The sequence below is a fragment of the Lithobates pipiens genome, unplaced genomic scaffold, assembly GCF_037356315.1.
Source record: "Lithobates pipiens isolate NorthernLeopardFrog02 unplaced genomic scaffold, aLitPip1_a1.2 Scaffold_27, whole genome shotgun sequence".
Lineage (NCBI taxonomy): Eukaryota > Metazoa > Chordata > Amphibia > Anura > Ranidae > Lithobates > Lithobates pipiens.
Window position 1 is genome coordinate 24,407,159 of NW_027507788.1, and position 16,947 is coordinate 24,424,105.

A 16,947-nucleotide genomic window follows, 5' to 3' on the forward strand; every position below is an offset into this window, starting at 1 on the left:
TCTTCCAGAAAAGTCTCAAGACGGGACGTCCCTGTTTTCCTCTTCAAAGACTACTACGTGGCACAGGCAGCTCACTTCCATCATAATTCTCAAAATATAGTTGTGCTGTGTCTTTAGATCAGTTTGTGCATAAGTAAAAAAAAAAAATCTTGTCCAGATTATAAATTACCACCTGTAATCACAAAAAAACTAAAATAAAAATGAAGTGGGTTCCACAACTATTGCAACAATGCACTCAAAGTCCATACATGCGAAACTTGTGTATCTATGTGAGCTTCACCACCGCTCCAATTACGCAAACAAAGGTCATATGCATGAAATGTATATATCTAATGCCACGTACACACGACCGGACTTTTTGACAGCAAAGGTCCGACGGAACGAGTCCGTTGGACAATTCGATCATGTGTGGGTTCCATCGGACCTTTGCCAAAAATCCGGCGGACTTTAGAAATAGAATGTTTTAAATTTTCTCACCGCAACTCCGCTGGACCAAGAAATCCGCTCGTGTGTATGCTAGTCCGACGGACAAAAACGGACGCTAGGGCAGCTATTGGCTACTGGCTATGAACTGCCTTATTCTAGTCCAGTCGTACGTCATCACGTTCAAATCCATCAGACTTTGGTGTGATTGTGTATGGCCAAGTCCGTTCATTCGGAAAGTCAGTCGGAAAGACCATCGGACCTAGTCCCTCAAAGTCCGGTCGTGTGCACGCAGCATAAGTGAGCTTCCCCACAACTCCAATAATGCAATTGGATATAACCCATTCATGGGAAGCTCATCTATATAATTCTGTGATATGCAGCCTCTTACTGCATTATTAGATGTCAAATTATGTCTAAATGGTGCTCTTTGACGGGGGTCTGGAGCTCCAATCATGGAAATCACAGGGCACAGCAGTAAGATGTCTTTAAGAACTTAGAAGTAACGGGACACCAACAGTTACTCCGTACAATCACTTCCTCTCTGCAATGCAAGTCAATCTGGTGAAAGAATTAAACATCATTCCAAAGTGCAACCTGTTGACGTTTTTTAACTAGTGTAATGTGCATCTACTCACATAAGATGGCATCATGTAATAGTTCCAGCACCACTGCCACTTCCAGCTTGCTTGATGATGTCAGCACAGGCTCCACCCCAGCTCATTTTCAGTGGTTTCTTCCTTTCCCCATTCCACCAGATCAGCCTGTGTTTTTGGTCTTTTTTTCATACTTTCTCAAACTTTTACCATGTGCATCTCCAGGCTTCGGCCACAAGATGCTTTCATGTGGTTATAAGCCCTTACAGACCACTTTTTGCTACAGGTAAACCTATAATAAGGCTTCCCTGTAGCTACCCTGTAGCTACCCAGGATATCTCCTAAACCTACGTGGTTTAGGCAATATCCCCTGTATTTGCATGTGCCGACGCCATCGGAACTGCAATACCTGGAAGTAAGCCCCGGGAGTGGTGTCGCATAATGAGCTAGTAAATTATGCCTTTGTCTTGCAGGTGTTTTTTTTTTTGTTTTTTTTTTTCACATTGGGTTTACTACCATTTTAAGCTGTCATCTCATTTGGGGCCATTGACACTTGTGTTTTGTAGACCTGTGTGGTATGTTGTTGCCCAACCCTCGGGTTAATTGCTTGGGGACGTCCCGATGTCTAAGTCCTGTACTGCACGATTTAGATCCTAGGAATTTGGACTTGCCTGTAATTTCCATATCTTGGAGTACAGGATATGGGTCCCTCCTCACCGTTTCCCGTTGTTTCTTGCTACAAAACGCGAGACCCATGCAGAAGGTGGGGTTATATAAGGGTGTGGGGTGTTCCTAGCAAAGATTTTGCCAGTATCCAATCACCTGAAGGTAGTGGCATATAACTCATTGGAAATAAGTTGGTCCACACTATCCCAGAGACACGTATAATATATAACTCATTGTCTACGACTTCTAGAGAATTGTGTGCTTCAGACAAACCACTGAATAGACCATTGAAATATTGAAGCTGCCTTAACCTACCAAAAGATTAGCATTTTTAATTTTTGGCCATACAGTCATCAGATTTAGGCTGGGTTCACACTGCTGCGGGGGGAGATCCGGATGTGATTTGCACCGCAAATCACATCCGATCTCCGTAGCGATGCGAGTTCAGCCATACAGATAGTATGGCTGAATTCGCATCGCTCCCGCAGCAAACTCGCACGGGACCCTTTTTTTGGTCCGCAACAGAATCGGATCGCATGGGGGTTCACACCATGCGATCCGATTCCTGTGCGAGTCGGCAGATCGCACTGCGATATGCGGACGGATCTGGGGGTGTCATTAACATATCATTGACACTCCCAGCCGTCCGCATAGGGCAGTGTGAACTGCCGGCGGGAGTAATGCGATGCGGGAAAACGCCGCGGATTCGCGGCGTTCCCGCATCGCAGCGGTGTGAACCCGGCCTTAAACAGTCATAGCGCTGCCAGCCTGGTGCTCTAATGCTTTTCTCTGCTACAGTTAAGGCTAGGTCACCTTCCTGCCAACAGATTGTGACTGGGCAGTGATATAGCAGCAAGAGACTGAAGAGGTTATCTCTCTGCTGCTCCTCTTTTTTTTTTTTTTTTTTCTTCAGTTTCATCAGATTCAAGTTTTTATGGCAGGTCCAAGCCTAACTGGTTACTCCCTTTATGCAAAACCAGTAAATTTCCAACAAAAGCTAGTCAACACAGACCTAAGATATTTTGCAAGCTAAAATTAGTTGCAAATTATAACTGGTAGAGGCTGGACTTTACATTTACATGCATGTTTAAATGTAGCTAATAAAAAAAACCTGCATTTGCCGTGATATTGGGCCTTTGTAATTCCCCATACTGTAGAACCTAGACTGAGAGATAGAGAAACAGTGCTAGGGGCCATAAAACAAAAGCCACCCCAAATGATGCACACCAACAAAGCCCAATGGTCACTGTAGTAAGAGCAGCCTTAGGCAAAGGCTCCATTCAGGCCATGCCCCGTACGCTTTTAGCCTGGCCCACAGGGCATAGTCTTGACTAGGCCCCGTGGGTGGGGTGAGATGCATCAAGGGAGATGTGGCCTGAATGGAGCCTTTGCCTGAGGCTGCTCTTACTATAGTAACCGTTGGGCTTTGTTGGTGTGCACCACCTGGGGAATATTTTCTTTTTTACCGCATCCTTCGAGCCAGGACAGGCTCTCCCCCTAGCCTGCACCCTCAGCGGCAGTCACCAGATGTGGATAGTTGGAAGCCTTAAGAGGCACCCCCAATTCTTTGGTGTGGGTTTGCAGTAATAGGGGCCAGTCATGTGACCTGCAGTGCCCATGCACTGGCAGGGAATACACTGAAAAGCCAATCAGGTTTCTGCTCCTAGGGTCCTGATTCAAACAGACTCTGAGGTTTGTACACTATGAATTGATTATTTGTGTCTGGATCCCCCAGGTGCTGTGTGCAGACAGCCTATGTAAGCCTATGGGGACACAACAGCTACTTGTCCTCATTTGACAGGAGTGCAGGTAAATGCCATGTAAATCTCTAGTGGGGATTGCAGCCAGAACAGTTTGCATCCTGGACCTCTTATCTGTCTTTAATTGCATGTAACACTTTGGGTGTTCGTTTATGTGTGAACAGGCCATGGTGCCTGTCATTGATTTGTACAGGCTTCCTGGCCACAGCTTATTGCAGACATCTATGATCACTGCCAAAGATTCACACTGATACTTAGTGTAGTGTATGGCCTTGATTGGCCCTGTAGACGAGGCCCTCGTTTTCTAATCTGCAGGCTTTCCCCCCCCCCCCCCCCTTTTATTTTGCCTGGGGATCCTACCGGTAACACACATCGTGTCCTAGGGTTATAATGCTCACTCTACTGTATCTACAGTGAGGGAAAAACATATTTGATCCCCTGCTGATTTTGTATGTTTGCCCACTGACAAACAAATTATCAGTCTATAATTTTAATAGTATATTTTAACAGCGAGAGACAGAATAACAACAAAAATATCCAGAAAAACGCATTTAAAAAAAAAAAAAAGTTATGAATTGATTTGAATTTTAATGAGTGAAATAAGTATTTGACCACGCCACAAAACATGACTTAGTACATGGTGGCAAAACCCTTGTTGGCAATCACAGAGGTCATATGTTTCTTGTAGTTGGCCACCAGATTTGCACACATCTCAGGAGGGCTTTTGTCCCACACATTTTCAAGTCATTAAGGTTTCAAGACTGATGTTTGGTAACTCAAGCCTTCAGCTCACTCCACATATTTTCTATGGAATTAAAGTGGTTGTAAACCCTTACAACACACTTTGACCTACAGGTAAGCCTTAATCTAGGCTTACCTGTAGGTCCAAGAAATATCTCCTAAACCTATACGGTTTAGGAGATATTTGCCCGAAGACAGCGGCACGCAGGCGCACTGAGCACGGCATTTTCAATGATGGAGCTGCCGCTTGTGTCAGCTCCCGTGCGCATGCGCAGGAGTGACGTCATCACGGCTTCACCAAATGACAGAGGCGGAGCGGCGAGACCCCACCGAGAAGATGGATGCACCGGACTACAGGGGACAGCGGTGACTTCGCTGGCTCCTGTGTCAGGTAAGTGACACATAATGAACTACTATGTGATGCATAGTAGTCCATTATGCTTTACCTTTGCAGGGAATGAAAGAGGAAGTAAACTCATCAGGGTTTACTTCCTCTTTAAGATCTGGATACTGGCTAGGCCACTCCAAGACCTTAATGTGCTTTTTCTCGAGCCACTCCTTTGTTGCCTTGGCCGTGCGGTTTGAGTCACTGTCATGCTGGAATATCCACCCACAGCCCATGTTCAATACCCTGGCTGAGGGAAGGAGGTTCTCACCCAGAATTTGATGGTAAATGGTCCCATCCATCGTCGCCCAAAGCATGTTTCCACCTCCATGTTTGATGGTGTTCTTGGGGTCATAAGCAGCGTTGCTCCTCCAAACACGGCAAGTCGAGTTGATGCCAAAGAGATCGATTTTGATCTCATCTGATCATAACACTTTCACCCAGTTCTCTTCTGAATCATTCAGATGTTCATTAGCAGACTTCAGATGGACTACATGTGCTTTCTTCAGCAGGGGGACCTTGCGGGCGCTGCAGGATTTCAGTCCTCCACGTCGTAGTGTGTTACCAATTGTTTTCTTGGTGACTTATGGTCCCAGCTGCCTTGAGATCACTGACAAGATTCTCCTGTGTAGTTCTGGGCTGATTCCTCAGTTATGACCATTGAAACGCCACGAGGTTGAGATCTTGCCTGGAGACACAGACTGAGGCAGATTGACATTTTTTTTTTTGGTGTTTCTTCCATTTGTGAATAATTGCACCAACTGTTGTCACCCTCTCACCAAGCTTCTTGGCGATGGTCTTGTAGCCCATTCCAGCCTTGTGTGGGTCTACAAACTTGTCCCTGACATCCATGGACAGCTCTTTGGTCTTAAAAGAAACCTACTATTGAAATTATAGACTGGTCATTTCTTTGTCAGTGGGTAAACAAAATCAGCAGGGGATCAAATATTTTATCCCCACTTATGGAGAACCAATGTTGTTACCCTTGGACCCGACTAGAGAAAACCCCTCCTCTCCTCTTCTCTATAACATGGGGGGGGGGGGGGGTTTCTGTAGTCTTAGATAACTGGGAACAATGTTACTATAGGCTTGATGAAAACCTGTTCAGTTTGCTTGGGAGCATTTCTGCAGTGCTTTTTGCAGGGTTTTTTTTAACAGCGATTTGTATTTTTTAAATGCTTTTCTTTGGCAAATTATGCTTTTCTGCAGCTTCTCCATTGAAGTCTATTGGACCAAAAATGCAAAAGAAAGCTTTTAAAAAAAAAAAAAGTCCCTGACCTTTTCCAAAAATGCAGAGGTACAAAAATGCATTGATATGAATGTGTTCCATAGGAATCCATGTTAAAAAAAAAATGTCTGGCGTTTCTGCAAAAAGCATGAAAAAACACATTGGTGTGAATGGAGCCTTATAAGATCAGAGCACAGAATGTCAGCTAAACAAAATTTATGGAACTGTCAACAGGTATTTTTTGGGCGTTATTAAGCAGATATAACAAAATGCATTTAATAATATATTTAAAGTGTTACTAAACCCACAACAGTAAAATCAGTCTGTATATGCAGTAAAGCGTGATTGTGATACTCACTGTGGAATCTAAGGGGTTAATCCTGTGCATTGTGTAAAAAGGCTGTTTAATCCTGTCTTTTCTGATCTTCCCCTTCTTTTACTGTCCCTAATCCATCTGCTGATAGAACAGAGCCTGAGGGCACTCTGCACATGCTCCGTTTGGTGTGTTTACTAGAAAGGTGTTGTTTTTTGTTTTGTTTTTGGGAGGGTGCATGTGATCAGCTCAGGGCCACTCAACACTGTCCTGGCAGAGGGTCTGGGGTCATGCAGCTTCATGGGACAGTCAAAGGAGAATGAAAATTCCTCCTACAAGCTTTAACCAGTGCTTGGCCAGACACTGATAGAAGTCACTAGACTGCTATATATTGCTGATGAGAAAGGTATTTAGCAGTTTTTATTTACTAAAATAATTGCATTTCCATGTTCTGTGTACTGTGGGAGACTAGATATAGTGAATGCAGGCTCCTGCTGGGTTTATAAACACTTTAACCACTTTGCGCAAAACGACGTACCCGTACATCAGTATTTTGACGCAAAATACCGGGGTTATGGCAGCATCTAGCGGGAGCACCGTGCGTTTCTCTTTAAGATAAAAGTGGTCTCTGGTGTATTCGCCGCAATATCAGTTTTATCAGCGGTGGGAGAGATGCACACCCACCGTGCTCCGGTCGTCTCCACCAATTACCGGACTTGCCGGTAACGGCGGAGACGATCGTGTCCTCTCCACTGGATGACTGGCTGCTGAATGAGGGGAAGATGGCCCCTGCTCGGCTCCATGGCATGGGAGGGGGCGAAAGCAAAGTTGCTATCGTTACAGCAAGAGCAATAATTCTAGACCTGGACCTCCTCTGTAACTCAAAACTGATAAACTGTAGACCTTTTTAAACGTTGCCTATGGAGATTTTTTAGGGTAAAAGTTTGTCGCCATTCCACGGGGCGGGCGCAATTTTGAGGCATGCCATGTTGGGTATCAATTTACTCGGCGTAACATTCTCTTTCACAGTATAAAAAAAATTTGGGCTAACTTTATTCATTTTTTAATCCAAAAAAAAGTGTGCGCTTGTAAGACAGCTGCGCAATTGCGATGTGACAAAGTATTGCAACGGCCGCCATTTTATTCTATAGGGTGTTAGAAAAAAAAATATATAATGTTTGGGGGTTCTAAGTAATTTTCTAGCAAAAAAAACGATTTTGCACTAAGCAAATTTGCACACCCTGTGTCCCCCAAAATACCAATTTTACAGTGACAGCATCTCCTACTGTTTATATATATATATATATATATATATATATAATGTTTGGGGGTTCTAAGTAATTTTCTAGCAAAAAAACTGATTTTAACTTGTAAACAACAAATGTGTATATAAGAGGCTCAGCCCTTAAGTGGTTAAGAGACCCAAAGGAAACAAATAAGGGAAGTTTACAGTAAGGGTTTACATGTATTAAAGCGGAGCTCCACCCTAAAGTGGAGCTTCCGCTCATTGGAACCCTCCCACCCCCCTCCGGCGTCACAATTGGCACCTTTCAGGGGGGAGGGGGGTGCAGGTACCTGTACAGTACAGGTATCTGCACCCACTTCCGGCATAGATATTCGCAGAATCTACGGATATTTACGCCCCTTTCCGCAGGTCCCCTGCTGTCTGCTGGAAACACACGGATCCCAGAGACAGCGGGGACCATCCTTATTGCGCAGCGCGACTTGCGCAGTAGGGAACCGGGAAATGAAGCCGCAAGGCTCCACTTCCTGATTCCCATACCCAAGATGGCGGCGGCAGCACCCGAGAGACAATCGAGAGATCGGCTTCGGGTGCCGACATCGCGGGCGCGCTGGGCGGGTAAGTGTCATTATTTTAAAAGTCAGCAGCTGCAGTATTTGTAGCTGCTGGCTTTAAAAAAAAAAAAAAACGGCGGAACTCCCGCTTTAAGTGTGCTGTCCTTCAGGTGAAGGTGTCATTTCACCTGCTCCCTGCCTTTTTTTTTTTTTTAACCCACACCACTGAAGGTAGTTGCACCGGAGCCCCATTCACTTCTATGGTTAGAGTCAGTACTGACCCGCTGGTTGCAACAGTGGTATGTGTATACACCCGTACAGCTGCCTTTGCAACAACTGTGGTCTATGTTGTGTGTCAAGAATGCATGCAAAATTGCACGCTTTACCAACATGCAGATAAACATACTTCTCTATAGCAGAAGTGAGGTGGTGCTATTAATTGTTAATGGCACCCCCACATATCTGAAAATGCAGTTTGGTGCGGCGCGGTTTTGGACAGCAGTCCAACTCTTTCACGTTTCTCGCATGTAGGGCAGCCCATTGAAATGAATGCAAAAACACGCCAGTTGTGAACCAAATCTTATGGTGTCCGCTTCAGATTGTACATTACCTGCTCACTCTGTGCAAGGAAAAAAAAAAAACTGAAAAAGTCAATATCTTGCTTTTCTGTAACTCCAACTCAATGTTATTACTTTTTGTCGGTATCTGTGGTGCTGTTAATCAGCAGATACAGGCAAGCATTCCTTTTTTGCAGTAGAGGGGTTAATATGTGCGTGTCACACATGTAGGGAGCTTGCAGGCAATCTCCCAGGGTTTAATAAGGCCGTTCTTCATTTGAGCAAAGCGTAGATGTGTTCCCTGCGGGAGGCGCCCCTTCCTCCAGCTAGGCCGGATAACCAGGTGGTCATTTATTGAAGGGAGTGGGGACATTTTTTCTCTGCGTTATTAATGCTTTTTTAATTAATGCTTTTTGCTGAGAGTGGTCAGAGCTTTCCTGTTAGCAAAGTGCAGCAAAACAGTGCACTGCAACACAGATAGGGAGCAGACGCAGCAGGAGGGAATCTCTCTTAAAGGGAAGCTATATTCCCTTAAAAAAAAAAAAAAAGTTAATCATTTTTTTTCCTGCTTTTTAAAAATGTAGTCTTTCCTCCTCTCCTTATTTTTTTGATGTGTGAAGCTGGACTCTTGCGTTATTAACCGGTAGAGTGATCGAAATACAAAATGAAGGGGGATGCTGTTTGCTTTCCTGGTGAACCTCAGCGAGGCATGATTTAAGTCTCAAATGAGGGTTGATAAGATGCCCGTTTCTGATTGGCACATCACCCTGCAATCTGATTGTGCGGCAAAGTAAGGAGAAAGCAAAGTGTTTCATTCAGAATCCTTGTTATGTGGCTGTGTGTGTGTACTAGTCTGATAATGCAAGTGGAGGGTAGGCTTATACTAGCCTGCTGCCAATGTAACACGAAGCCTTGAGGTAGGGCATCGTTTTTTTAACCCGCAGGTTTTATTAATCTATCACAATCTTTCGCAACCTTTTCAACGCAGAGAAACCCTTGAAATAACTTTCTGGTCTCAGGGAACACCTGCTAAATATTACTAAATCTACAACTCATGATACATTAGTGCGATGGCCAGTGGGAAGAATGCTCTTACATTGATGGTCATTGGGAAGAATTACTCCCTTAGGCTGCTTTCACACTGGGGCGGTATTCAGGCGTTACAGCGCTAAAAATAGCGCCGGTGTAGCGCCTGAAAAAAACCGGCCCCTTTCCCTCCAGTGTGAAAGCCGGAGGGCTTTCACACTGGAGCGATGCGCTGGCAGTACGGTGAAAAAAGTCCTGCTAGCCGCATCTTTGGAGCGGTGTATTCACCAATTCACCGCTCCTATACCGCTCCTACCCATTGAAATCAATGGGACACCGCGGCAATACCGCCGGCAAAGCGCCGCTGCAGCGACGCTTTGCGGGCGGGTTTAACCCTTTTTCGGCCGCTAGCGGGGGTTAAAACCACCCCGCTTTACCGCCGCCGCCGCTCCCGCCCCAGTGTGAAAGCAGCCATACAGATACCTAAAAAGGTCAAAGGGAATTAGAAATTGCTAATTTCTCAAGGAAACCTTAGTCATTTCATAATAATATCCATAATAGTGGCTTTGACTCATATCACACAGGTTGCAAAGTGGTGGAAAAAAAAAGGACCTGCGTTTAACCGCCTACCTACAAATTAGTCTAATGGATGCTCAAGGTCTGTTTGCATTGCCATGGCCATGATGCTTCTCAGAGCAGCAAATTTAAATTGGCGTGCAGTGCCACCTGTTAAACGCGCCCATTGAATCCAGTGGTAGTGACATCTATCGTATGGAAGAACTGACTGCCACTCTCAATAACTCTGAGGAACAGTTCAGGGATAGGTGCAGGCCCTGGAGATATTTCACGTGTACCGATAGCTGTCTACAGGAACTGACCTCGCTGGGTTGACATTAAGTTGAGACACCCATTAAACCCTTTGCGGCTCTTTGGTCTTTCGCTGTAAATCCCCCCTGGAGAGTGACCCCCTTCCTCTATTCCTATTTATTTTTTCTTCTCCCCAAACTCTTACTAGTCAAAGGTATAAAAATAAGTTAACTTCTCTCTACCATACAAGATTTACAATGTTGGGTCTTGATAACTTCATGGAGCTAGTGTACTGGTTATGTAAACCTTCTCCCATTTGTTTTGTGAATTACTCCTTCATGACATGTTCTCTACTCTCTAATATACCCGTGTTATGGGCATCCCTGTCTATAGGCGATCCTAGAACATTGAGCACACCAAGTATCTGATATGTTGATGATGTTCTGTGCCTTACTTTGTATAACAACAAATGCAACGCTAGAAAAACATAAATGGTGAAATAACCAATACAAATGACTTATTTAGCCAAAAAAATGAAAAGAAAAACTATTTAGTGACAGCAAGCACGATTGAAGTCGTGCTGCCAAAAATGTTTTGGTGAAAGAAATTTGTGAAATAACAGAATAATAGCAGTCAGTCCAATAATTCCAAAAATGTCCACCAATGAAGAACGTAGGCAAGATGGATTCAAATATTCCGTTGACCCAGACAGAAAAAGACCTTCAGACCTCGAGACAGATTTTGGGTGATTTTTCACAAATAAAGGTAGGTACTCTTACCCGACGTGTTGGACACAAAATACCTTACAGCAAATGTGTCATTTAGGGTTATAGAGACTCCCCCTGTCTCAAAGGACACGAACACTCTGAATCCTGGATCACAGTCGGAGCAGTTGGTATCCTTTCTGTTGTCCAGCTTCAAAGAAGAGATGCCAGGGTGTTAAAGGTTCCACACACTTAAGCCAGGTTCCAGTTGATCTCTGATGGTTTTAATCCGAAATGGCTCAAAAGGGACTCACCATGTAAAGGAAAGCATGAACACAATGCCTTGCATAGTGAAGTTCAACCATTGAAGGTTTATTTATAAAAAAAAATATGTATTACATAAAAACGAATCAATCACGTGATCGAACAATATCAAATATAAAAGAAAAGCAATATGGGGAGCAGGAAATGCTATCCCTACGCGTTTCAACCGCAAAGTCGTCTACTGGGGCCTTACTTTACCTGTTAGATATGGTCTTCTTTTGTCTTCTCCAACTTTATATTAATTGTCAACTCCCCTGTGTGAAAGGGGACATTGTTTTGTTTACAAAAGCATACACTTAGTGGTCACTTTTTTAGGTACATATAACCTGCACCCATAAAGGGGTACCTGTAGTAAGCAAAAATGCTTGGCTACCAATCAAATGATGCTTAGATATAGACATGTTAAACAAACAGTACCCTAAAGCCGCGTACACACGGGCGGATTGTATGGCCTACTTAGTCCATCATACAATCCGACGGACAGTCCGTCCTACTTTCGAATGAATGGACTTGACCACACACGGATGCACAAACAGTCCGTCGAAAGCTTGCGCGATGACGTGTACAGCACGTACGACGGGACTAGAAATAGGAAGTCCAATACACAGCAATGCAACCTTTCGCCGTGTAAATCCTTTCTGAGCATGCGCCATTCTTAGTCCGTCGAACTAGCCTACTGACGAGCGGATTGTCCGCTGAAACCAAAGTATGACGGACAGTATTTAGAAAAATCCGAAATACTTAGTACGCCAGACTGCACGCTGAAAAAGTCAGCTGAAGCCCACACACGAGCGGACTGTCCGCTGAAATGTGTTTCGACGGACTAAGTAGGCCATACAGTCCGCCCGTGTGTACGCGGCTTTAGAAAGAAATCTTTTGTCTGAAATTCCTCCTTAAAATAGCAGTGCACTTCCTGGTATGTGCGTGTACCTAGTTACTCCTAGTTGTATATATTCAGTCTGAGATCTAATGCACTGGTGCTCTGACTGCTAGTCTCAGGAGATCTGAAATGAGATTTGGTGATGTCACTACGGTGATGCTCATATTCTTGCTCCTGGGGGTCCTGACATGAGGAAGCAAGGTCCTGCGTCTACCACGATGGCAACCTGCAAACAGAGACCCAATGCAGAACAAGGCATGGTAAGTCAGTATTGGAGAAAGATCCGCTGAAGGGGGGACACAGGCAATACTGGTGACTAGCCATTTGCCCGCTGCCTAACTTTTTGGCACAGCTTCCCAAATTCAGATCCTTCTTACTGGGATAAGTGGATGGAAAACAGTCATAGGTTTGAAGTGCTTACTCTTCCTAGAAAATGAACTATGCATGTAGAGTGAGGTAAATAATAATTTGATCCCCTGCAGATTTTTTAAGTTTGCCCACTTACGAAGAAATTAAGGGTCTATAATTGTTATCATATGTGTATTTTAAATGATATCAACCAAAAATCAAGAAAAAACACATAAAACAAATGTTATATATTGAGTTGCAGTTCAGTGAGTAAAATAAGTATTTGATCCACTACCAACCAACAATAATCCTGGCTGCCCACAGACTAGCTACACTATAGCTATACTATGATTATGTGGTACACAGATTAGTCCTGTAAATTTAAGAAGGTGCTCCCAATGACAACTCATTATGTGTATAAAAGACTCCTGTCCACAGAATCTCTTTCTTCCATTCAAACCTCACCATCATGGGCAAGACCAAAGAGCTGTCAAAGGACGTCAGGGACAAGATTGTAGACCTGCGCAAGGCTGGAATGGGCTACAAGACCATTAGCAAGAAGCTTGGTGAGAAGGAGACAACTGTTGTAGTGATTTATTTGCAAATGGGAGAAATATAAAATAACCATCAATCGCCCTCGGTCTGGAGCTCCATGCAAGATTTCGCCTCATGGGGTAAGAGTGATCATGAGAAAAGTAAGGGAACAGCCCAGAAATACATGGGAAGAGCTTGTGTATGATTTCAGGGCAATGCAATGAACAAACAGATAACACCGCTCCAGGTGATAATGATATCCTCCTTAATAATCAGGTGTTGGTCCAGCCTGTGGTCTGGGCAAGTGATTCAAATGGCAAAGCGAATGATCTTAAGGCAGTTGGGACGACAGTCACCAAACAAACCATTGATAACACAATACGCCACCATGGATTGAAATCCTGCAGCACACGCAAAGCCCCCCTCCTGAAGAAGGCTCAGGCCCCTCTGAAGTTTGCCAATGAACATCTAAATGATTCAGAGAAGGATTGGGAAAAAAATTTGTGGTCATATGAGACCAAAATCTAGCTCTTTGGCATTAACTCGACTCTCTGTGTTTGGAGGAAGAAAAATGTTGACTATGACCCTAAGAACACCATCCCTACAGTCAAGCACGGAGGTGTAAACATTATGCTTTGGGGCTGTTTCTCTGTTAAAGGTACAAGCTGACTTTGCCACATTAAGGGGGCAATGGATGGGGCCCTGTATTGTACAATCTTGGATGAGAACCTTTTTCCTTCAGCCAGAACACTGAAGATGGGTCATGGACAGGGCCGTCTTTAAGGCAGGGCAAAAGGGGCAGCTGCCCTGGGCCCTGTGATTGTTGTGGGGCCCAAAGCAGCTGCCTCATACTTGCCAACTATCCCAGTTTAAATTCCCTTGTCCCTTGAAGTTTTAATCCTGTTCTGTGTCCCGATATCTCAGTGTAAAGTGCTGGTACTAATGCTGCCCAGCTCTGCCCTATTGTTGTGTACAGATGACTCACCTGCAGACCTTGTGTTTACATGTAAATAACCGGCATTCACATGTAAATGGCTGCAGCTGGCAGCATTGATATGTAAATAAAGGTGGCATTCATATGTATATCATGCTCCCCTGCAGTGAGGAGATGATGTGCTGCAACCTCTAGCAAATCAGTGAGCAGTATTACTGTACAGTAAAATCTAGTAACCAATTAACAAGCAGAAATCATTTGCTGTAACCTCTAGCAACTAATCAGTGAGCCGTAATGTGTGCTGTAACCTCTAGCAACCAGTCGTTAACCAGCAATGATATTCTGTAACCATTGGCAACCAATCGCAATTGCTGCCTGATCTGATACAGTAAACTGATTTTAAGCCTAGCTGCTATTTATTGTATGTCTCAGAGCAGGTGGATAGTGAAATTGCATGGGGGGGGGGGGGGGGCAAGAAAATGTTTGCCTAGGGTCCAATCAATATTAAAGACGGCCCTGGTCATGGATGGGTCTTCCAGCATGACACTGACCAAAAACATACCACCAAGCAACCAAGGAGTGGCTCAAGAAGAAGTACAATAAGGTCATGGAGTGGCCTAGCCAGTCTCCAGACCTTAATGCTATAGAAAATGTATGAAGGGAGCTGAAACTTCGAGTTGCCAAGAGACAGCCAAGAAACCTTAAGGATTTCGAGAAGATCTGTAAAGAAGAGGGGACCAAATCCCTCCTGAAATGTGTGCAAACCTGGTAACCAACTACAAGAAACGTCTTACCTCTGTGCTTGCCAACAAGGGTTTATCCACCATGTACTAAATCATGTTTTGCTTGGGGATACTTATTTTACTCACTGAACTGCAACTGACTTTATAACACTTGTATCATGTGTTTTTTCTGGATTTTTGGTTGGTATTCTGTGTCTATCATCTAAAATACACCTATGATAAAATGATAGACTTCGTTTTTTTGTAAAAGGGGGCAAACTTACAAAATCTGCAGTGGATCAAATAATTTTTTTCCCAACTGTACTGTAGTCATATCATCTTTGAAGAAGGGCAGGGTCAGTCAAGCTTGGTCATGTCCTTTTTAGCACATGACCAAATTACTAGGCTTTGGCTGGCATGACTGGAACAGGAGGGAGTTTGGGACAGCATTTTTTGTCTGAAAAAGTACATTTTACTGGCCTTCTCTTCCATCCCACCAAGGCTGTTAAAGCGGGAGTCCGCCGGGACTCCGCGTTTTTTTTTTTAAAAGCCAGCAGCTACAAATACTGCAGCTGCTGACTTTTAAAATAGTGACACTTACCTGTCCAGCGCGCCCGCGATGTCGGCACCCGAAGCCGATCTCTAGATCGTCTGTCGGGTGCTGCCGCCGCCATCTTGGGTATGGGAATCAGGAAATGGAGCCTTTCGGCTTCATTTCCCGGTTCCCTACTGCGCATGCGCGAATCGCGCTGCGCAATAAGGATGGACCCCGCTGCCTCTGGGATCTGTGTGTTTCCCAGCAGGCAGCGGGGCACTTGCGGAAAGGGGCGGGCACTTGCGGAAAGGGGCGTAATCTACGCCCCTTTCCGCAGAGAGCTATCCCGGAAGTGGGTGCAGAATACCTGTACTGTACAGGTATCTGCACCCCCCTCCCCCCTGAAAGGTGCCAATTGTGGCGCCGGAGGGGGGGAGGGTTACGATGAGCGGAGGTCCACTTTAGGGTGGACCTCCGCTTTAACATTTAAATGACCACTATTGTGATATAATTCTATTCGGATGTTCTCTGTATGCAGTTACTACATGTAGAGCTATAATTCAGTATACAAGTTTATTTTTTATTTAAAAGAATTTTATTCATTTTTCTTTCTCAACATTAAAATTCATGCCAAGCTGTCAAGTGAAAGTGACGGGTTGGAATAAACTAAAATGCTGCCAGGGGTGGAGGAGCAGTATCAGCAGGTTTTATTTTATCCTTATAATACCTATTTAAAGCCGTACTAAACCCACTGCTTTAAATGTTTCCGAAAACAATTACATTCAAGGCATGTCATGAATGATAATTGTCACAGTTGCTTGCACTCTCAACCAAGCTCTGAATCCATCAAATGCCTAGTGTCAAAACTGATCATGTATACAGCACCATGACAACTGCAGATCAACCAGAGGCAGCTTCCTTGGCTGAAAAGAATGGGAAGGCTTAGTTCTCCTTTAACCAAATGAATAAAAAAATTACCATTGTAAGCACCCCCAGCATAGTTTCTCCCAACTCTCAATTTTGCTGGACTGCTATGCATTAGTGGCCTGTCTCATTGGCTTTCCCCTGAATCTGAGAAGTCAAGCCCTTAGTACCAATGTGAAACCAGTTTCCGAGGGAGACACAACGTGGTGTTTTCTGGTTAGTAAAGATAAGGACAGGCGTCTTGTTGGCATAGATTTGTACTTTTAGGTTTTCCAGTGGCTGCCAATTCTTTTTAAGCAATACATTGTATGAGGAGTTTCTTCCTTTACAACGTTTTGCATAGCAGGATGTACAAACTAGGTGACATAGTACTAGTATACCAAACAAGCTTCCCATCAAACAAGTCCACCCGGGAACTAAAATAACCAAGTCAAAGGTATAAGAGCTAATAAACAGAATCACAGTCAACTTAACATTAAGGCGCTCAGTTGCTCTCCTATGGCAATTGAACTTGTAACAGTCACTAAAGGTAGTTGTACTCTTGGTAACACAGAATAGTTCTCTTATCTCACAGTATCCCACTGTAGGTCTTCACTCACTGAGCTCTCACTAGACTTCCAGATCCCAGTCGTCACTGGATCTCCTGAGCTCTTTCCCAGCTAACCCGCTGTATACTCCTCAAGCGTCACCCCCGCTAACCTGTTGGGCCCCTGGCTTGGCACTTGCTCACTTGCTGATGATTT